Consider the following 19,525-nt stretch of genomic DNA (forward strand, 5'->3'; position numbering starts at 1 on the left):
TGGGTGGTGGTGTGTGAGTTCGACCGTGCCACCCACCCACACACACACACACACACGCATGAATTTTTTACACAGGACTTCTCGTTTCCTGTTTTCGCATTTCGCATTTTCTCTCCTTTTTTTTTTTTGAATTTTTTACTGGACGTCAGGACTTACGTGCGATTACGTTCTTTAGCTTTTGCCACATGTGGCTGGGTGTGAGTGTGTGTGTGTCGGTGCGTGTGTGTGCCTGTGCGTTGCTACCCCCATTTGACTTTCACTTGCGTCTGGACTCGCCTTTGCCCCTTTCGCCGACCGCTTTCCCTCGCTCGCTTTCACTTTGCCCGCTGGCCAAAAATAACGAAAGTGTGAACCGTTTGTCTGTCTCTCTACTTGGTTTATTTGACAACATTTCAGACCCCCACCCCCCCTGCGTGTGCGTGTGTGTGTTATTTACGCCAATACATGTGCTGTTCAATTTTTCATTCACTTTTCCACCCAGAGTTTTCGCCCGCTCAAAATTGTCCCACAATTTTCCAAATTTCATCGAAAACCTAGCCAGCAGATGGCGCTGCGGGCCAATTAAGCGAATGCAAAAGAAGGAGTAAGGGATGGGGGGTTCCTTTCGCTCTGACCCTTTGCCACCTACTGTACCGCCTTGGAGCGGAATTTCTCGCGCTGCGCATTAGCCGAGAATGACATTGAAATATTACGAAATTTAAAAACCATTAGAAGCAGACCCCATCTCGCTCGGCCGCTCTATTTACCGCCCATGTACAATGTTCATCCTTTCGAAAAGGAAAAGCGAAAATCTTAGCGCCGAAATTGCGAAGGCAAATCAAATAATACGACGAAAAAAAAATCGAGAAAAAAGAATAAATAAATAAAGAAAAATCAACCACTTTTCCACTTTTTGTTTTGTCCCCGCCGACGCTTGGTTGGTCCAAGCCGGACCTGAGCGGGCGGGGCGGTCCTGTGGGTGCCTGTGTACTACCAATTTGCTAGTGACCATAATCAACCCCTTTTCATTTGGCCCGAGCTTTTTTCCACTCGCCCACGGAGTATGCAAAAAAAGTGCGTAAGGCGGGAAAAGTGCGTGGGAACAGAGGGGTTGGGGCTTGGGCAGCGCCAGCAGGGGCGGCCATTGCGAGGGGAGCCAAGCGAACTCTTCGGGGCGATTGATCACAGATCATCAGTGGCGTAGTCAGGAGTGGTTTGGGTTTTCCTTGTGTTGAATCATCATCATAGTTCGGTTTTTCTATCCCCAGCATTATACTACGATTTATGCAACGAAGTAATGGTTACTTATAAATCCAAATGAAGTTCAATCTGTGGGTTGAGTGATCGCCGCTGTCCCCTTTGACCCCCCTTTTTCACACAATCTGCCCCTGTCCGCCTACGCACGTGTCATTCATCAAAGAACCCTGCGCTCATGCATATTCAAATGGTGTTCGGCAAGGAATCACAGCAACGAAAATCAAGCCGCCGCACTTAGGGGCAGCGCCAGCCCCCGACCGCCCCACCCCCCTGGAAAATTCTTAAAGGCCATAAAGCGCGACAAATACAAAAAGAAGAGCCAGCCGAAAAAATAAAAAAAAGGTTAAAATCGAGAAAAAGAGACGCGGAGGAGGACCAACAAAGTACGCACAAAGTTTTGACAGCCGAATTGGCATAATGATGGGGTTAGTGACGCCCATGGGGGCGGGGAAGGTGTTGGGAGGGGGTTCTGGAAGGGGTCAGGGGTTGCTACTCCGCCGCATTGTCACTGACTTGGCCGTGCTCCATCTCGCTCTGCCGCAGTGCATCCGACTCTGTCTAGCCCCTTTGACCATCTCGGTTTTTCCTCCTTTTTCCCTCGCTCGGATTTTTCCCTGCGCATCTCGCGCCATCATCGTTAATTTTATCTACGCAAATGCAAAATAATTACTTTACTTTTTCTTTGGTTTCTCTTTTTTTTTTTTTTGTTAACAGCCGCCGCCGCCGCCGCCCTTTTTTACCCCTTTTTAGGACAACGGCTGTCGAAATTTATGTACTTTGCTTTCCACTTTTTTTTATAATTTTTTTTTGTGCGTTTGGGTTTGTTTTTTGTATTGAAAAGCATTTTAAAATCCTGCGCCAGCTGTCCTATCATGGTCTTCGCCTTTCGTCCTGCCGCCTCGTCCTTGTTCATCGTCTTCCTATTTCACGTCTTCTGCTTCTACCTCCACTTCTGCTTTCCCTATTTTCCTCGTTTTTTCCGTTCGTTTTCTCTGTTTTTTAATTAAACAAAAGGGTTAAAAAGTTTCGCCAGCGGACGAGATAAATCTATGCGGCGAGGGGGACGCGCAGGGCGGTCGAGGAAAAGGGAAAACAGGGGAGGGGGTTATAAAAAATCGAAAAGAGTGAAATGGGGGTAAAATCACATTTTTGCCCCCTCCACCCCCCTGCCCAGCAGCTCGTTTTCTATTTAGTTTTCATTTATTTTTAAAAGGAAAATTTTAATAACCAGGCCCCGGCGGTTGGGGGTTGATCTATGTGCCTCGAACACGGGCAGAAATTACATTTATGTAATTTTTTACACTGTTCCCTCGATACATATGTACATATGTATGTATTTTTATTGGGCACCGGGTGAGGGGGATGGGCATGGAGCATATTGGGGGTGGCCAACCCCCTTTGCCAATGTCCGGTTTTTCCCGTTTTCCGCCTTTGCTGTGCAGTACGAGCTGCCCCGTGTGTTTATCTGCAGGATTCTCACTCGAATTGTTAACTGAAGAAAATGGGTACGTTCTATAAATCTTTCATTACGTTAATTTGGCTTTGATGTGTAAATAGTTGAGGAAACTTGGCGGGCACTCGGCGACAGTTGGGTCCACTGGGTTCATGGTTCGACGGAGTATCCCATTCCCATTTAGCGCATCCCTCACTGACTTTCGGTGATCGCAAAGCACTTTGTGTTAAAGTTTATTTAAAATTAAACATTTTTAAGGCTGTCATAATAAAAAAGGGTTCTTAAAAATCAAAAGGGTTAATCGAACCTGGAAATAAGGAAACTACTTAATTTTCGATTTCATGTTAGTACCCAGTCGGTACAAAAGGGTTTGAGAACTGTCAAAGCCGCTCTTCATCAATATGAAAGCCTGGGTAAATTAAAAATTTGTGGTTTTCCGGAAGTCATGTTCCATTACGGCATCCCTCGATTTTTAATTTAAATTCATTTTTTTCAGAAACACATTTGTTGCCATATATTATCCCTTTCCTGGGAAAGTCTTCCATTCCACCCCTATAAAGACATGTCCAATAGTTAATGCAGAAAATGAGCAGTCAAAATTTGAATTTGAATTTTGTGAGTAATTTTCAACACAAGCAATTTTGTTGTGCCTTAGAAAAATCGTAATAAAACATTGTTTATAGCGTTCATAACTAATCTTTATTTCAATGCCGGATTTTTTAGAAACGATTAAATCTGATGTTTAGTACAACAATAGTAAGAAAAAGTTTTAAAGGTCTTATGACACTTGCTTAAATTTCGACTAACTGACTGAATTTGGTTTAAAAATCTTAAGAAAAATGTGAATTTGTGTATTAAATAGAAGTACGTATACATGCTTATAGATATGTTACAGGTTGCTATATATTTTTTTATAATATACAGTCAGTTAGCTAGAATTTAGGTCACAATATTTAGAGTGATATGTAGTTTCTCAAAGAATCCTTATTCGAGGACCTTCCTGTTTCCTAGAGTTTCTCATGAAACGCAACTGCAACTGGAGTTAATGGCGCACGGGGATCTGGGGTCCGAATGGAGATATCCCTCATGTGGTTCCCCGACCTTCCGATACCATCCCCATCCCCATCCCCCTTCCATTCCCCTGCCCCTTCCGGTTCCCAGTCCCCAGACAGATTCTTGGCTCGTTAGAGCCAGTAGCAACAAGTTCCGTAGCATAACGGAAGTGCCAGAAAACCCAGGGCCACCCTCGCCATCACCCATGGCCGAGTTTAAACTCACATGAAGTCGCATTTATTTTTATTCAATTTGATAATAACCCCAAGGATCCGAGCCCAGGCATAGGCCCAGGGATGGAGGCGGCTCTGCTGAGCAGCTGTTCGGGGTGGCCACAGTGGAGCATTTAGAGTGGACCCAATGTAACAGCGGCCTCCACCTTCGCCCTCAGCCCCCCAGTGTATGGGGGAAAAAAACTCATTTTCCCCTTTAGTCGAGAATTTTCTTTCAATTTTTTTCCTTTCTCCTGGCCAAACAGGTTAAGAGGGAGAAAAGTGAAAGTCAAAAGACTGGACAAGAGGGGGAGAAAGCAAGGAGAGGGAGGGGTGGCTGCTTCTGGAGGAATACCCCCTTGAGTTTATAACTTAAAAATTCAAAGCACGAACAAAGTTCTAATTTAAACACCCGAAAAAAAGCCCCAAGACCGAAAAGAAGCAGAAGAAGAAGGCGTTGCAAAGGACGAAGGAGCAGAAGGATTGGAAAAACTGCGAATATATGTTGAGTGAAAAAATATCGGAGAGAGAAAAGGCGAAATAGAGGGAACATTTTCCCGCTTCGGACATAAAATGCACGCTCCAAGGCGAGTAAATAAAAAACGAAGGACTTGGGCTTTTTGCGAACGGACCACGCTGTAAAAGGGGTGGAACTAGTGAGAAAAGAAGGTGTTTCAATGGGCAGAAAGTGAATGGGCGAATCTAAGAACACCGAATTTGGGATACTCTTAGAACTCATTTAAAGAAGGCAATGTGTCGAAGGTGAAGGGATAATTCTTACAGATCAGAGAACACTGGCGTTCCAATAGTTGGTTAATAAAAAAAGTTCTATAAGAACTTGTTTTCTTATAGAGGATTATTATACATATCCCTTGCTCTATGGTCAAATATGGTCTTGAGATCTTGATTCCCATTTCCCTTGGATAACTACTTTATAACATCCTATAGATCAGAGATCACTGTCGTGTTTAACTAGGAAATATTTATTTAAGAACTTGTTTTTATATAGGATTATTATACATGATCTTTACTCTATAAGTTACAATTATAAAATGGTCAAAAATTATCTTAAAAATTAAGATCTTGGTTCCCATTTCCCTCGATTGACTTGTTTATATCATATTATTAAAATTAAATGGTAAAAACATTAGTAATCCAAGATGACAATATTTTTATTAAGATTGTCGAAGTGAATAACCCTTCTGAGACAGGGTATGCTAAAGAAAAATGTCGGGCGAAAGTGAAAGTAAGCAAAGAACGTGTAGGTCGGAGAATGGCAGTGGCAGTGGCAGTGGGAGGGACCGGAAGGAGTGAAAGCAAGAGGACTTTTCAGTCCGGTCAGTTGCCCAACAAGCGGGCAGAGCGAAAACCTTTAAAACTAGAAACCAGGGCGACGCGTTCTATGGAAAGGAGATCGCTGGCCAGTGTCTGGAGCCACCAGTTTCGCCAAGCACCAGCTCGCTGATGCAAAAAGAATTTCTTTTTATTAATGAGATTGATTATCTTAATGGCCTCTCAATCTCCGTTTAACCCTCCACACAACCAGCCACCCTTTTTCCCAACTTTCGCTCTTATAATTTTCTCCTTTTTTCTTTGCGTCTCACTTTGCATTTTGAATTTATTTATATAAATGCCAATTTTCATTTACCCAGTTTGGCCGGACCAACCCTTCCCAGCACACGCCTGGCACACTCCCGGGGATGCTGGGGTGTCCGAGGACCGGGGCTCTATTTACTGGACCAAGGACCAAGGGCCAGAAGCGGGCATTGCGTATTCGCAGCTTCTTACCGAGGGGGTCCAATCATTTTTTTCGTTTTTTTTTCCTTTGTTCCCATTCTTTGAAAACTTTTTTTCAGCATGGGGGGGGGGGGATTTATAGGGTTGAGTTGGGAGGTCGGCAATTATCTTTAATTGGACCTGGTGGGCCTTTCACTCGCAATCCTTGCGCTCAAGTACTTAGCCCAGGGAAAGGATCCTAAAAAGGGGGAGTTGATGGACTGGAATCCTCAAGAAAACAAGTCAATAACGCTGGCCTTTGTAATGAACTCCCATTAGTATAAATATATTTTGCAAACGTTTCAAAAAATCTATTATGAAACATAGATGTATGTTCCATGTATGCCCAAGTCTATTTTGTAATCTTTCCCTGGGAACTATTCCTAAAATTAATCCCTTTTAAAAACTATATTACCCATAAATATCTCAGTTCTACGGTCCAATACCTACAAATACTTGGCATTTGCAAATGGAAAACCCGAAACCCTTTGAATGCCATTACTTTTAATCGTTCACGTCCTACTATTTTGCGGAATGAGATACAAACTATCGTAAAACGGTGAGATACTCCCAGCGATCGCCGGAGACAAGTGTTTAATGAATGGCAAAGTTGGGCATTTTATTTTAATAGTTATTGCCGAACCAGGAGCAATCGCAATGGCAGGGGCTGCGGATGAGGCTGGGGCTGGGGCCAGTGACAATCAAACTCGGAACATTTTTGGGGTAAAACTTTTGCCTAATGCCTTCATCCTGGCCAAAAAAGGGCCGGCAGCAATGCTACATTTACGTCATTTAAGCTGCCATTTAGTAGAAACTCTCTCACACAAACACACACGCCTGGCTGGGGCCACATAAATTGAGTTATTTTGATAATCAAAACAGCAGAAGCGAAATATTTGGCTTAGACAAGAGGCGGCTCGGTGGGCATTCATTTGTAGTTTTCGCATTCCGCAGCAGGGGAGGGGGAGGGGGAATTCGAATGGTAGTTGTGGGCTGTAGGTTGTAGATGGTAGGTTGTAAGGGTTGCTCCATGTTCCTCCTGGCCATTGTTTGTCACTCACACACACTTGCGAGCACACACACTCGGGCACACAGGCCAACAAACAACGACATGGTTTCCCCAAAATCTAACCCTTTGCCCCCGACCACACCCCCAATAAATCAGGAGGCAACATAGTTAGCCCAATTGTGTTGCATACTTTGTTGGGCATGCGTCAGATGAGCATTTCGGCCTGCCTGTGTGTGGGTGAGTGTGCGTATCCGTGTGTGTGTGTGTGTGTGTGTGTGTGTGCTTGGCCAACAACTGCCCAAGCTGCCGGCCCCCCCTGCCACCAGCCACTCCCCCTCCCCCCACCGCCACCCCAAACCACTCAGCACACACAGACACACGCATAAACTTACGGTTTTAAAGGAACATTCTTACTGCAGATGAGATCACTGGGAGAAAAATTATATGATTAGGCCTAGGAACTCTTTTGGAAACCAAAAATGTGAAACTATTCAAAAATGGTAAGCAGATACAAATTTTTCCATTGGTGATATAAAATAAATAAATAATAAATTGTTTTTTTTTTACTTTTCATGTTTTTTACAAATTCACAACCCAAAAACAGTTTTAATAAAATATAAATAATAAATATCTTAGAGTAACAGTAATTTAAATCTATACTAAACCGCCTTACAAACTATTAGCGAATAAAAAATGTTTATAAAAACTTCTTATTAAAATGCCAGCTTTAGGGTACAGAACATGATAATTTAAAAATAAAGAAAAACAATGTGCTACAATCTGGAAAAAATAATATGTTCTCACTATTATCTGTAAGAAATAAAGAAGAGTATACTTGAAGGAAATATCATTCCTCTATAATACATCCTATGTATATTCTTATATTCCATTAATAGAACAGCAATTCCAAAGTGTATAAAACTCGTAACTCTCATGCTGAAAGTTCTTAAGCTAAGCTAGCTAATAAAATTTATCTTTCAAGAATCTTGCTTCGAGATATGTTTAATAATAATTGCTTATACTATTCCCTCTATAAAAAATCCTCCTCTCTTGATAACTTTTAAGCCCTACTTTTTTTCAGTGCAGGCGGAGGCAGTGGGGGCTGCGAGAGTGTTCGATAACGGTGCACACCACCTTCGCACACACACTGACACACACTTTGGCACATTCATAGAGCAACTAATTTACCTACGCCAGCAGTTTTTGGCACACGCACACAGGCACAGCCCACATGGACGTGGACACGGACACACATATGCAAATTCGTAATGCTTTTGGGGTTGGTCCACGTGAGTGTGCGTGGAGGGGGGCTGCTTAAAGCGCCTTCGTCATTGTCCTGCCCCCCCTCCTTCCCCTGCTCCTCCTCACCCCACACCACTGGCAATGTCGTTAGGCTGCCTTTGGGCCATTGTTGGACTTATGTTTCCCTTTCACTTTCACTCTAACTTGCCCCCTCTCCCTGCCAGTTAGCAGGCACCCCCCCATCCCCTCCCCCAGCTGTCCATTGCCAAAAAGGGGGTAGCCCTGGAGAAGAGCAGGACGCCACTGTCCATGTACACACACACACACACGCATGCATCTATATGCACGGACATATATTTTAATCTTTAATTTATGGCTTATTCAAAACTAATGACACTGAAAGCATCCAGCCAAAGGAGTTGAGTCGCAGTGGGGGAGGGCAGAAGAAAGCAGTAGAGAGTGGTAGAAAGTGGTAGAAAGTGGTAGAAAGCAGCAGAAAGCAGGAGTGAATGGGACTGGGGGTGCATTTCCATTTTGACCACCCGAGCATCGTTGGTCGCTGATGAATGGAACCCACTCCAACTGCTGCCTTCGGAGGTCAAGCTGGGTTCTGTCTCTATCAAACCGGAGCCCAAGCCCAAAAACAGACAAAAACCTCAAAAAAAAACGAAGAGAATGATTAGGCAGCCCACAAAGGCCAATGCAATCGCTTATGCTTGATGGTCTCAACTTACGCCATTTGATGCCTTAATCGGATTCTGTGCGAAATTGTGGCATAAATATCTTCCATAAAATATATCCTACTCAGATTGAAAGCGTTACTGAAGTAATTTCAGCTTGCGTATACGTTTCTTGTAAAACTTCCTCGTTTTTTTGCTTTTTAATAGTGATATGTATCAAAAGAAACGAGTTCTTTTAAATCTTTCCTAACTTTTTGCTTTTTAATAGAGATATAAATGAAAAGAATCAATTTTATTGAACACTTTATAAATCAAAATGCCAAATCGATGTCTATGAATTTGTAATTCAACAAATATTATCCTTATTTGTGTTCTATATCTCATATTTCAAATTTCTAATAAATAAAACAAAATATGAAAAACATAAAACATACATATATCAGTACAAAGAATCAATTTAAAGCAAAATCGTATATTATACATAGGTAATGTTATTGAATTTTATATTTGGGATTATTGCTATAATAATTAGGAATAAGACCATGAACTTAAAAATATAACAAGGTAATTTCCATGAATCTGCTCCCTACTATACCATATATATTTTCCTATACTCCCCTATTCTTCCCTTGAGTTATCCCCTAAGGATCATAGCTATTTCCCTATTTACAGTGCACTCGGGGCTTTCTTCGCAGCGGGGTGTAAGGAATTCTTCTTTCGCCCAACTGCCAATTTCCCCGTCAACCATTTGCCATTTTCCATTCGCCGCTGCTCGTTTGACCGCCTCGCTCCTGCGAATTTTCCACAGAGATGTGTGTGTGTGGGAGGGAGGAAGGGTGTAGGGTTCTAGGAGTGTGGGTGTGTGTGCGTCTGAAATTGATTGCCATTTGTAAGCACTGTGTGTTCTAGGCCTTGGCTCGTTCTGCTGTTGTTTTAAAATTAAAATGAATGCCCGCAAGCAATAACTACGACAAGACCACCCAGCCACCCAGCCACCCAACCACCCACCGGCCCATCCAGTGGGCGCCTGCTGCTGTCCAGGACAAGCCAACATCATTATGCATGGCTGTGTGTCCATGGTCTTTCCCGCCCACCCACCTTCCGCCCGCCTCCCACACCACCCCCTTCAGCGTGTGTGTGTGCGAAATAATCTCGAAAATTACGCAAAAGCAGCAGCTGAAGCCGAAGAAGGACGCAGCACGCAGGACGAAGGACGAAGGACGAAAGCTGTGGCCGGTGGTTGGCTTTGATGCCAGGCCAGACGACGAAAACGACGGCGCACCACGTGCACTTGGACACACAACCACTTTCACCCACTCACTTTCCATATGTGTCCGTGTGAGCGAAGGAAACGGCCTCCAAATAGGTGAAACAACATTTTAAAAACTCTTTTTTGTAACTATAAGAACAAGGAATACCCATGTTTAAGTTTAGGGAAAAAATAGGAAAAATTGCTCAATTTTTAATATATATATTCATATATAAGAACTCCTTAAGCAATGTTACTCATACGACAGATAGTCACTGACTTTTTAATGCGAAAAATGTGATCCGGTTTCGGGCAAAAATATTTTTTTATCCGTTAAGGTATGATAAAAATGCTTAAGAAATACTTTAGAAAAAAAAAATTGTATGACCAATTTTAGCATGTTTAACCCTAACAGGTTTTTTTTTGCCAAAAATGTTAAAAATTTTACATTTCCATACATATTTAAATGCCAATTATTTGAAAATTAAGCAACGAGCTTAATGAGGCATGACACTCCTAAGTGTGAGCTTTATTTCTACTATAGTAATGGAAACACTGGTTATCGAATCGAAAAAAGAAAAAAGTAGTTGAGCAACAAATTTATTTTCTGAAAACAGAAAATCTTTGATTTTAAAAGTGACAAAACTATTGCGGCAACCCTCGCCATTTGCATACATATATGTGTGTGTACACACAGTGAGCAGCAGGAAAGGAAAATTGTAAAATTCGTTCGTTTTCCCACTACCCCCTTGATTTTCAACAGCCCCAGCCCCCAATTCACTCCCACTTCCTCATTCTCATCTGCCTCTGGAGTGGCATGTCCATTCACAGCACTTGCCACGCACAATGTCCGCCCACTGCCACCCACTGCCACCCAATGCCACCCACTCCCCCACAGCAACAACAAAGTCAACGATGTCTGCCTTGGCTCCTTTGGACAACACACACACACATGCTGACGCTGGTTCACTTATGATGAGTTTACATTTTCGAAAACTGGGCAAGCAAAAACAGCTAGGACAACAGGAGTGCACTGAGAGAAAAGGGATGACCGAAAAATTCAAAATTCCATTTTAATTTCCATCGAGGTAAGTACAAAAAAACTAGTGCATATAAGAAAGAGAGTAGTTTCTCTTAAAATAACGAATTTTAGTATGAGATGGAAGAGTTCATAAACTTTTTTTATTATTCTACAGAACGAGTTCGAATCCCTCGAGTACCCCATGATTTTTTACGTTTTTAATTTCCATCGAAGGATGTTCTAAAAAGCTTAAGGATATATAAGAAAGAGAATTATTTCTCTACCAATAAAAAATTTGTTTATGAAATGGTAAAGTTCGTAAACATTTATTTATCTTATAGAACGAGTTCGAATCCCTCGAGTACCGCAAGATTTTTTATGTTTATAAGTCTTCAAATTATTATTTCCCATATTCTTGCCCTCGCTATATATTTATTCAGAATCAATATAATACAGATGGGATATCTTCATCATATAATTAAATACCCTCGGAATAATCGGAAAAATATTGGAAAAAGTTTAAAGTAAGACTATAAGAAAGGCAATATTTTTTTAGTGAAAAAAAAGTGTGATCGAAGCAGCTATATAATAAATGTATATTATACATTTTGGGATAGTATCTTAAGGTATTTTATTATGTATAAAACTAACATAATAAAAATACATTTTTCTCAGTGCTTAGATGCGGCAGGAAGGACGCATCACCCCCTCGAATCGCTTATGGAGCCAGGGAAAAGGGGCGGCGGAGGGGTTTGTTGTCGGCTGTCACACATTTAAAACAGTTCAGGAAGCAGTTGGCCAAAAAGGATGAGAGGGGCGGGGGGATCTGGAGGAGGAGGAGGGGGAGGGGGAGTGGCAGGGGGAGTCTGTGCACAGACGCACACGAAACCAAATGTGTTCGTCTATCGCGCTACTTTCAAGTCCAAAATCCAAAGGCAGCCACTACCCCCAACCCTTCCCCATACGCCCGTCGCCCGCCGCCCACCGCCCACCACCCCCCATTTGACTGTCCGTTACGTATACATATCTAGTGTATTGGACAGGGGGTGACAGCCCAGGGGCGGTGAGTGCGGGGGCAGGGGCCATGTCAGACAGTCGGATTGCCAGGGGCAGGGGGGCTGCGATGTACAAATGAGTTTGGGGCAAGGACGTCGAGCCAAGATGTATGGGCCGAAGTTGCGAAGTGGGAGAGAGACAGGCAGACTAGTACACTGACAGAAATGGACTGCAGTTAACTTAAAAAGATGATTATAATAATATGGTACTACATCTATGAGATGCTATTAAAAGTTCCAAGTTTTTAAAGCACAAAAATGGAATACCCTTATATTAAGATAACTAATTAATCCTTTAAGTAATAACAGTTCTATGGCATCACTTTTATAAGTACTATTTGGTACGGTAAGCGCACTTTATATATGGAAATATTAAATAATATATTATAGCTATAAATTATAGTGCATGTTTTCCACTTTTGTGGTGAAAATTAATTAATTTTTATTCTTATGTTAAATATAATTTATTATTTATTTATTTTTTGGGCTGTATTAAAATTAATTATTTTTATAAAAATTAATTTAGTTTAATTTCAATTTTTTTAAATAAAATATTTTAGATATTTTAAGAAATTTTTTTAAAATTTTTTTTTTAATATCTGAGAATTTGTTAAGTTTAAGGGACTTGAATTTCTCACAGTGCACTGCGTATGGAACTGGGTGTGGGGCTGAATTTGCCTTGGCGGACGCTGGCGATGCTGACTTTGAATGTCCACGGTAGACATTTTGCAATTTTGAAATACATGCGGATACACACACACATGCGCTGCCTTTCTCTAGAAAGGGAAGTGGGAAGTGAAAGTGAACGGAAGTGGGAGAGGGAGAAGGCGGCTGGGGAAAGTGGAATGCTTTTAACAATTTCTAAGATTCAAATTTCGTAAATTATCCCTTTGCGAGTGGTGCGCGTGTGTGTGCCTCCAGGGGGTGGGGGCGGTGTCCTGGTGGCCTGGCCATTACGAAACTACGCTTCAAGGCGGGCACATAAGCCCCACGGCAAGGTGGAGTTTTGGCCAGTAATCCGCCAGGGTAGCTGGGGGAAATGGAAATCCACACGGCTCTACAATTTCCGCTTTCGCCTCGATTACAGCATGGCACAGCTCAAAAGCTCGATTCGCATTGAACATCAATCTATAAAATTTCTAAACCATATAAAGTACTCTCTACTCCATAACCTACCCTTATCATACGATTCTATACATTTTTAGCACAACTTTCTTATTATAATACTTCGATTAAATACCTTCCTATGGCTATTGAATTCTTAGCTCTTAAAAATCTATAAACCATATAAAAACCTTACTATACCATAACCTATTTTTATCATATTTATAATTTAAATATATATTTTTTTTTGGGAAACTACTTTTCTTTTTAACTTCAAAACCCTTTGTATTATAACATATAAATTGTTAAAATACCTTTAAAAGTCCATCTTTTTACCAATGCATCTTAATAAAAACGCATATGCATATACCACCTAGATAGTTTAAATAACCAAAGCTTTTAATCCAAAAGCAAAGTCCATCCCCCTCCCAATTTCTACTTTCTCCTTTGGATTTGTTTGTACAAACGTGCGTGTCTTCAGTTGAAATTGTATTTGTTGTCCTCCCCGAGTTTACATTTGAAATTAATTTATTTGGGCTCGCAGGCTCGCACACACTCGCTCGCACTCACACCCGCAAGGACACGAACACAGACATTTGCAAGTGAAAGTGTCGGCCGCCGGGCCCACGTACCCACCCCCTTTCACCGACTTTCCCCCAGTGTCCGCGCATTTTGGTTGGCTGCCATATGAATTTGACGCCTGCCAATCCCCCCCCCCCCCCCCCAACACTCAGGGCCAGCCCCCTTTCGGCCGCTCCTGCCCCCGTCCCCGCCCCCGCGCCCGTGTAGTTGCCATGCGGTTAAAAAGGTATCTCAAAGATACTAAATACTTTATGCATGAATGTGCCAAATAGATTTACGAGAGGCGAGAAGGAGCCGAAGGAGCAGCAGTGTCCTGCGAGCATCCTGCGTGTGTCGGTGGTGGATTGCCCATGCGTCGATATTAAATTTAAATTGGCGGTCGGATATTTTAGAGAGTGTGTGTGTGTGTGTGGGGGGGCTGTGCTTAAGGGGGTGGTGGTGGTCATGTGGGCGAAGAGCCGCAACGGACATGGGGCACAGTGGGTTAATGGTGTAACATTTTGGACACCACTTTTAAACTATTATTATCTACAAGTATTAAAAATAAATGAATACTTTAAAATGAAAAAAAGAATACTGAAAAATGTGTAACCCTAGCATTAAGATACAATATCTGAAGATTTTAAGATGAAGGTTTTGAAATAAAAGGCATTTTTGATCTAGATATACTTGGAAACTTAATTAACAGAGAAAATTATGAGGAAAAAATTAAGTTTAGATGAAAGAAAATATATAAAAGAAAATATGGTAAATGTATTATCACAAAAATTATGCAACTTTATTGTTAAAATAATATTTATTTGTCTGGGTCAGTAAAGAAATTAAATGAGATTATGTTGCTACTAAGTTGCCTACTTAAAAGGGTAACTAAGTCGAGAGCCAGAATCTAAAGTATAACTTTTTAAATAATATTTTTTAAATTTTAAGTACACTTGCAATAGGGAGAGTGTAACTGCCCCTGAGTGTGTGTGGGTTTCCATTATGGGGAAGCCTCAAATATTAATAACAGTTACGATTTTAAATGATTAAAACTTGGCGCATGTGTATGCGTGCTCGGTCCATTCAAGTGTGGGTGTGCGTGTGTGTGCCTGTTTGTGTGCCAGGCAGAAAGTACAGTTGGACACAACAAATGCCAGTCAAGCGCTGTGACCCCTTCCTCCCACCCCCCACCACCCACCTTCCGACTTTCCCCAGCCTCCGCGGCCCCTCCCCCCGAAAAGTCAACTGCCCACGCAGAGCGCTCTGCGTTTGCCCAATTTCCGGTGTCAATTTGCTGTGTCGCACTATGTCCGCCTATAAGGCATTAATTAATAACTAAAAAGGAAGCAAAAAGGGTGGAAAAGTGCAAGGATATCTAACGTTCGAGGCTCAAAGTAATATCTATATTATAGGTAGAGAGGTAAATAAAATATAATATTATATGATTGATAGAAAGATGGATAGAAAACGGAATATATTTAAGCACTCTGTAAGTTTTTCATTACTTTTCAAGGACATTTTTATGTCTATATATGGTTTGTATTTACTTTTAAGTCTCTTTACTATCCTTGCACCACAGGAAGCATTTTATTAAATTCAAAACCAACATTTTTTTAAGTTAGAATCAATTTAAAATAGGGGTATCTACTTTCAGAAAATCATAATACGGTTTTTGTATATAAGTAAATCCCTAAAATGAAGTCCAGGATTATGAAGCCACCAAAGTCCTATGATTGAATTAAAGGCAATGCACTAGAAAAAATATCTTGTATCTTTCTAAACACTTCTATTGAAGTGATTTAAGACTATTAGTATATTTTTATATATTTAAAAAATATATACTTTTTTTTTATATATTATTATTATTATATTTCCCACTAAAATAATTGTAATTTTTGTAATTATTGTAAAATTAAATAAAATTAAGTAAAAGGAATGTAATGAAAGCAATGCACTAGAAAAAACAGAAGCCTAAAGCTCCCTTCATAATTTTTATGATACAAAATATCTTGCACTTTTCTAAACACTTCTATTGAACTGACTTAAAACTATTAGTAAATGTTTATATTACTTTTATTTTATATATATTATTTTCCAAAATAGTAATTGTAATTATTTTTTATTATTGTTAAATTAAAGGAATTTTACTAAAAGGAATGAAATGAAATTAAATGCATTGCTAGAAACAGGACCTCTAAAACTTCATTTATAATTTTCTGATATAAAATCTCTTGCAAACTTCTAAGCACTTCTATTGAACTGACTTAAAACTATTTGTATACTTTTTACGAAAATATAATTTCCATAAAAGTTATTTAATTTTGTTATGATTAATTAAAGAAAATCTCCAACTTTTAATACTTATTCACTTACCAAAAATGGTCAGCCTTCCTTAAACTTGTGTTATTTTGCATTTATGCATTTGTTTTTTCCTGTGCACCCTCTGCCGACGCCGCTGCCGCTGCGCCGCCTTTCCTCTGCTCATTTCGCTGCTCGTGTTTCATTGCCATTTTGTTGCACTTCTCGTTCCCACGTGTGTGTGTGTGTGTGTGAGCTGCATTGTTTGCATTTCAAATAAAATTCCTTTAAAATTTCAACTCCTTTGCGTGTCACTCTCTCCCTCTCTCGCTCGCCCTCGCTCCCTCTCTCTTCCGCCAGCGGGTAAAAGCATGCGATGGCATTTATTTGTTGGTGCGCTGTGCATCTGCTGTTTTTTTTCTCTCTCCGCCTTGTTGTTTTCCCATAGCTGTTGCTTCTTGTTGTTGTGCTTGTGTTATTGTTTTTGTTGCTGGCATGCATTTTTCAATTATGATCGAGCGGCATTTGTCGCTCGTTTTGTTGTTTTGGTTTGGCTTAGTTGCCCATTGTGTTTTTCCATCGGCTTTCGTGTGCGTGCACGTGTGTGCGTGTGTAGTTAGTTTTTTCTTGTGATATTTTTCTCGCTTTTCACCCTGTTTTAAGAGGCTCGAAAATAATAATTTCGCTTGCCGGCTGTTCGCATTCCGTGTGTACTTTTCGCCGCTCATCGATCTTCTCTTTCTCCGCCTCTTTCTTCGCGCCACCCCCACCTCCTCCACCAACTGCCACTCTATCGCTCGCTCCCGCTGCTTCTAGCGAGTAATTGAAATCGTAACTGACTGGCAAATCTTTGAAAATATGCAAATGAGTAGTGAAGTACGAGGAGAGAGCAGAGAGTGGCGATGGAGATGGAGATGGAGAGAACGCCGATGAACAGCAGCAAGAAGAAGAAGTGTTGGACAGGGCAAACAAGCGGAGAGTGCGAAGGGCGGGGGAAGGAGAGAACGAAGAGGGGACATTGTGCAAACGAAAACAACCGACAAGCAAACAAGCCAGCAAACCCAACAAAAACAATGGCCCACCACAACGATCCGCACAAAATAATAATAATATTAATAGTAGTAATAGGAGGACGGAGAGGAACGATCCAGGAAGTCATGCACGACACTCACATGCTCTCTCGGTTACAGGGAAGAAGTTATTAGTCCAGAACTATGAGATCTACAATATTTCCTAACTTTGTCATCTTATATCGGTTATCCCAAGTTAATAATATAATTAAAAATAATAAGAAGGAAGAGGAATAATTAAGGACGACACTCACATGCTCTTGGGAAGAAGTTATTAGTTCAGAACTATGAGATCTACAATATTTCCTAACTTTGTCATCTTATATCGGTTATCCCAAGTTAATAATATAATTAAAAATAATAAGAAGACAAATAGGAAGAGGACACTCACATGCTCTTGGGAAGAAGTTATTAGTTCAGAACTAGATCTGCAATAGTCTTTAACTTAATGATCTTATATCATAATAATATTAATAATAATAGGAAGAAGACGAAGAGGAACGATCCAAGAAGTCAAATACGACATTTCCACGCTCTCTCAGTTACAGAAAAAAAGTTATCAGATCTAAAATATAGGATATAAGTATATCCTATCTTCAACGTTTTTCTACTTTATTACGTATTAATTTTATTTAAATAAAATTTGTATAAAATACATCAATTGAGCATAAAAACTGCTATACAGAAATATTTTATACAGCAACCAAATTGATTTGAATCTAATAATTTTATTAATATATTTTATGAAGGAATTTATTAATAAAGACGATTAGAAAAGTTTTCTAACAATAATTTAAAAAAAAATCATATTTACTTTGATCAAAAAAGTATATATCTTATTTTACAAAGAAATTACAAAGAAGCAAAACTAATATACCCTCCGAAAGGGTGTGAGGCGTGACAAGGGAAAAAAGAGCAGTTCTTACTGTGTAATTCACAATTGTCGTGTGAAGAGCAAATACTAGACGGTCGTATGTGTACTTTCTTATACCCTATTTTCACAGAGACACGTTCGAGGCCCACTTGCGAGATGGTCCACAAGCTTTTGGAGTTGAAGATGTACATATTCAGTTTCTAGATAATACTAAAGAACATACTATATTTATATATATATTTATATATTACTAAAAATATATAATAGTTCCCAAGAATGTTTATATATTACTAAAAATACAAAGCAGTTCCCAAGAAGATCTTAATAGTTTTATTCATTAAAAGGAATAGAACAAGTTAATAGATACTTTAAAGTAAACGGGTTTGATTTACGATTTCTGGGACTTCTAGGGTTCGGAAATGTGTCAGGCATGTCACAGCTCCTACCATAGATATCTTCTTCGGGAACTCCAGGCTAAGCTGATCTGCTGAACCCCACACAAAACCCAAAAAAGTGATGGCGCTGCGCACTGACATCTGTACGCGCTCAATTAAAAAGTCATTAACTGCAGCACACAAGTGCGCTGCACGCACAGGGACAGCCCAAAAGCCGGGCGATAGAAGGACTGTGATTGACACCGGCACGCAAGACCCACCCCCGCACCTCCCTCCTCCCGCTGCTCGAAGGTACGTCCAGATACATCGGCAGATACCGCTGAGATATGGCGCTGCACGCACCTCGCAATTACCCGGTCGGACGTCGGGGCCTGCGGTGAAGAAAGTCTGCGCAGAGTTCCTCAAGTAGCAGGGAGGACAATCCCAATCTGCAGGTGCTAGGCAAGCTATGCAGGTACTCCGCACTCCTTGCGACTCCCTCGCTGTTCTGTCATTCTGCAGGGATACGATACCCAAGCAAGCCTTTAATTATCATAAATATATTAGCGTTTTGGGAAACTGAGATACGTCATTTGATTCCTAAGAAGAGGGCAATTTCTTCTTTGAAAATGGAAAAGTCGCTATTAATGCTCTGCATTCAATTGTTATGATTGCTTAAATACATGGATGCTTAAATATATATGTAAATTACTATATAAAAAAAAGTATCTTGATAATAGAAAATGCCATCACATTTTTGAGGGTTTTTTTACTACTTTTAAATGTAAGTTTATATTTAATTTATCAAGGAAATTAAATTTTAAAAAATATACGGAAGTTCTTATAAGGATTTATTAGATACTACAAAGTAGATTCATTTTTTCAGTTAACCTTTGGTTACCAAAGTTTGATTTATGATTACCTATTTCCTTATTAAAAATAATATGACCTATTTAGATTTAATTTTGTTATAAAAAAATATTCTTGAAAATAGAAAATTTCATCAAATTTTTAAAGGTTTTTTAGTACTTTAGAATGTAAGTTTATATTTAATTTATCAAGGAAATTAAATTCTAACAATATGTAAAACTTCTTATAAGGATTTATAAGATACTACAAAGTAGATACATTTTTTAGTTAACCTTTGGTTACCAAAGTTTCATTATGATAATATATTTCCTTATTAAAAATAATAATAGATTTCATTTTGTTGTCTACATTATTTGTTATTTTTAATAAGAAATTATATTATTTTTAA

General features: G+C 40.0%; 1 long non-coding RNA gene across 1 annotated transcript in view; it reads right to left on the bottom strand.

Moving 5' to 3' along the window:
- The window catches only part of LOC127011456 (uncharacterized), a 44,683-nt gene extending 27,911 nt beyond the window's left edge, over positions 1–16,772 (bottom strand). Inside the window, exon 1 of the long non-coding RNA XR_007764457.1 lies at positions 16,025–16,772. This is a non-coding gene — a long non-coding RNA (uncharacterized LOC127011456). The remainder of the gene's footprint in view (positions 1–16,024) is intronic.
- Between the last annotated feature and the right edge of the window lie 2,753 nt (positions 16,773–19,525).

This window comes from Drosophila biarmipes, chromosome X (genome assembly GCF_025231255.1).
Source record: "Drosophila biarmipes strain raj3 chromosome X, RU_DBia_V1.1, whole genome shotgun sequence".
Classification (NCBI taxonomy): domain Eukaryota; kingdom Metazoa; phylum Arthropoda; class Insecta; order Diptera; family Drosophilidae; genus Drosophila; species Drosophila biarmipes.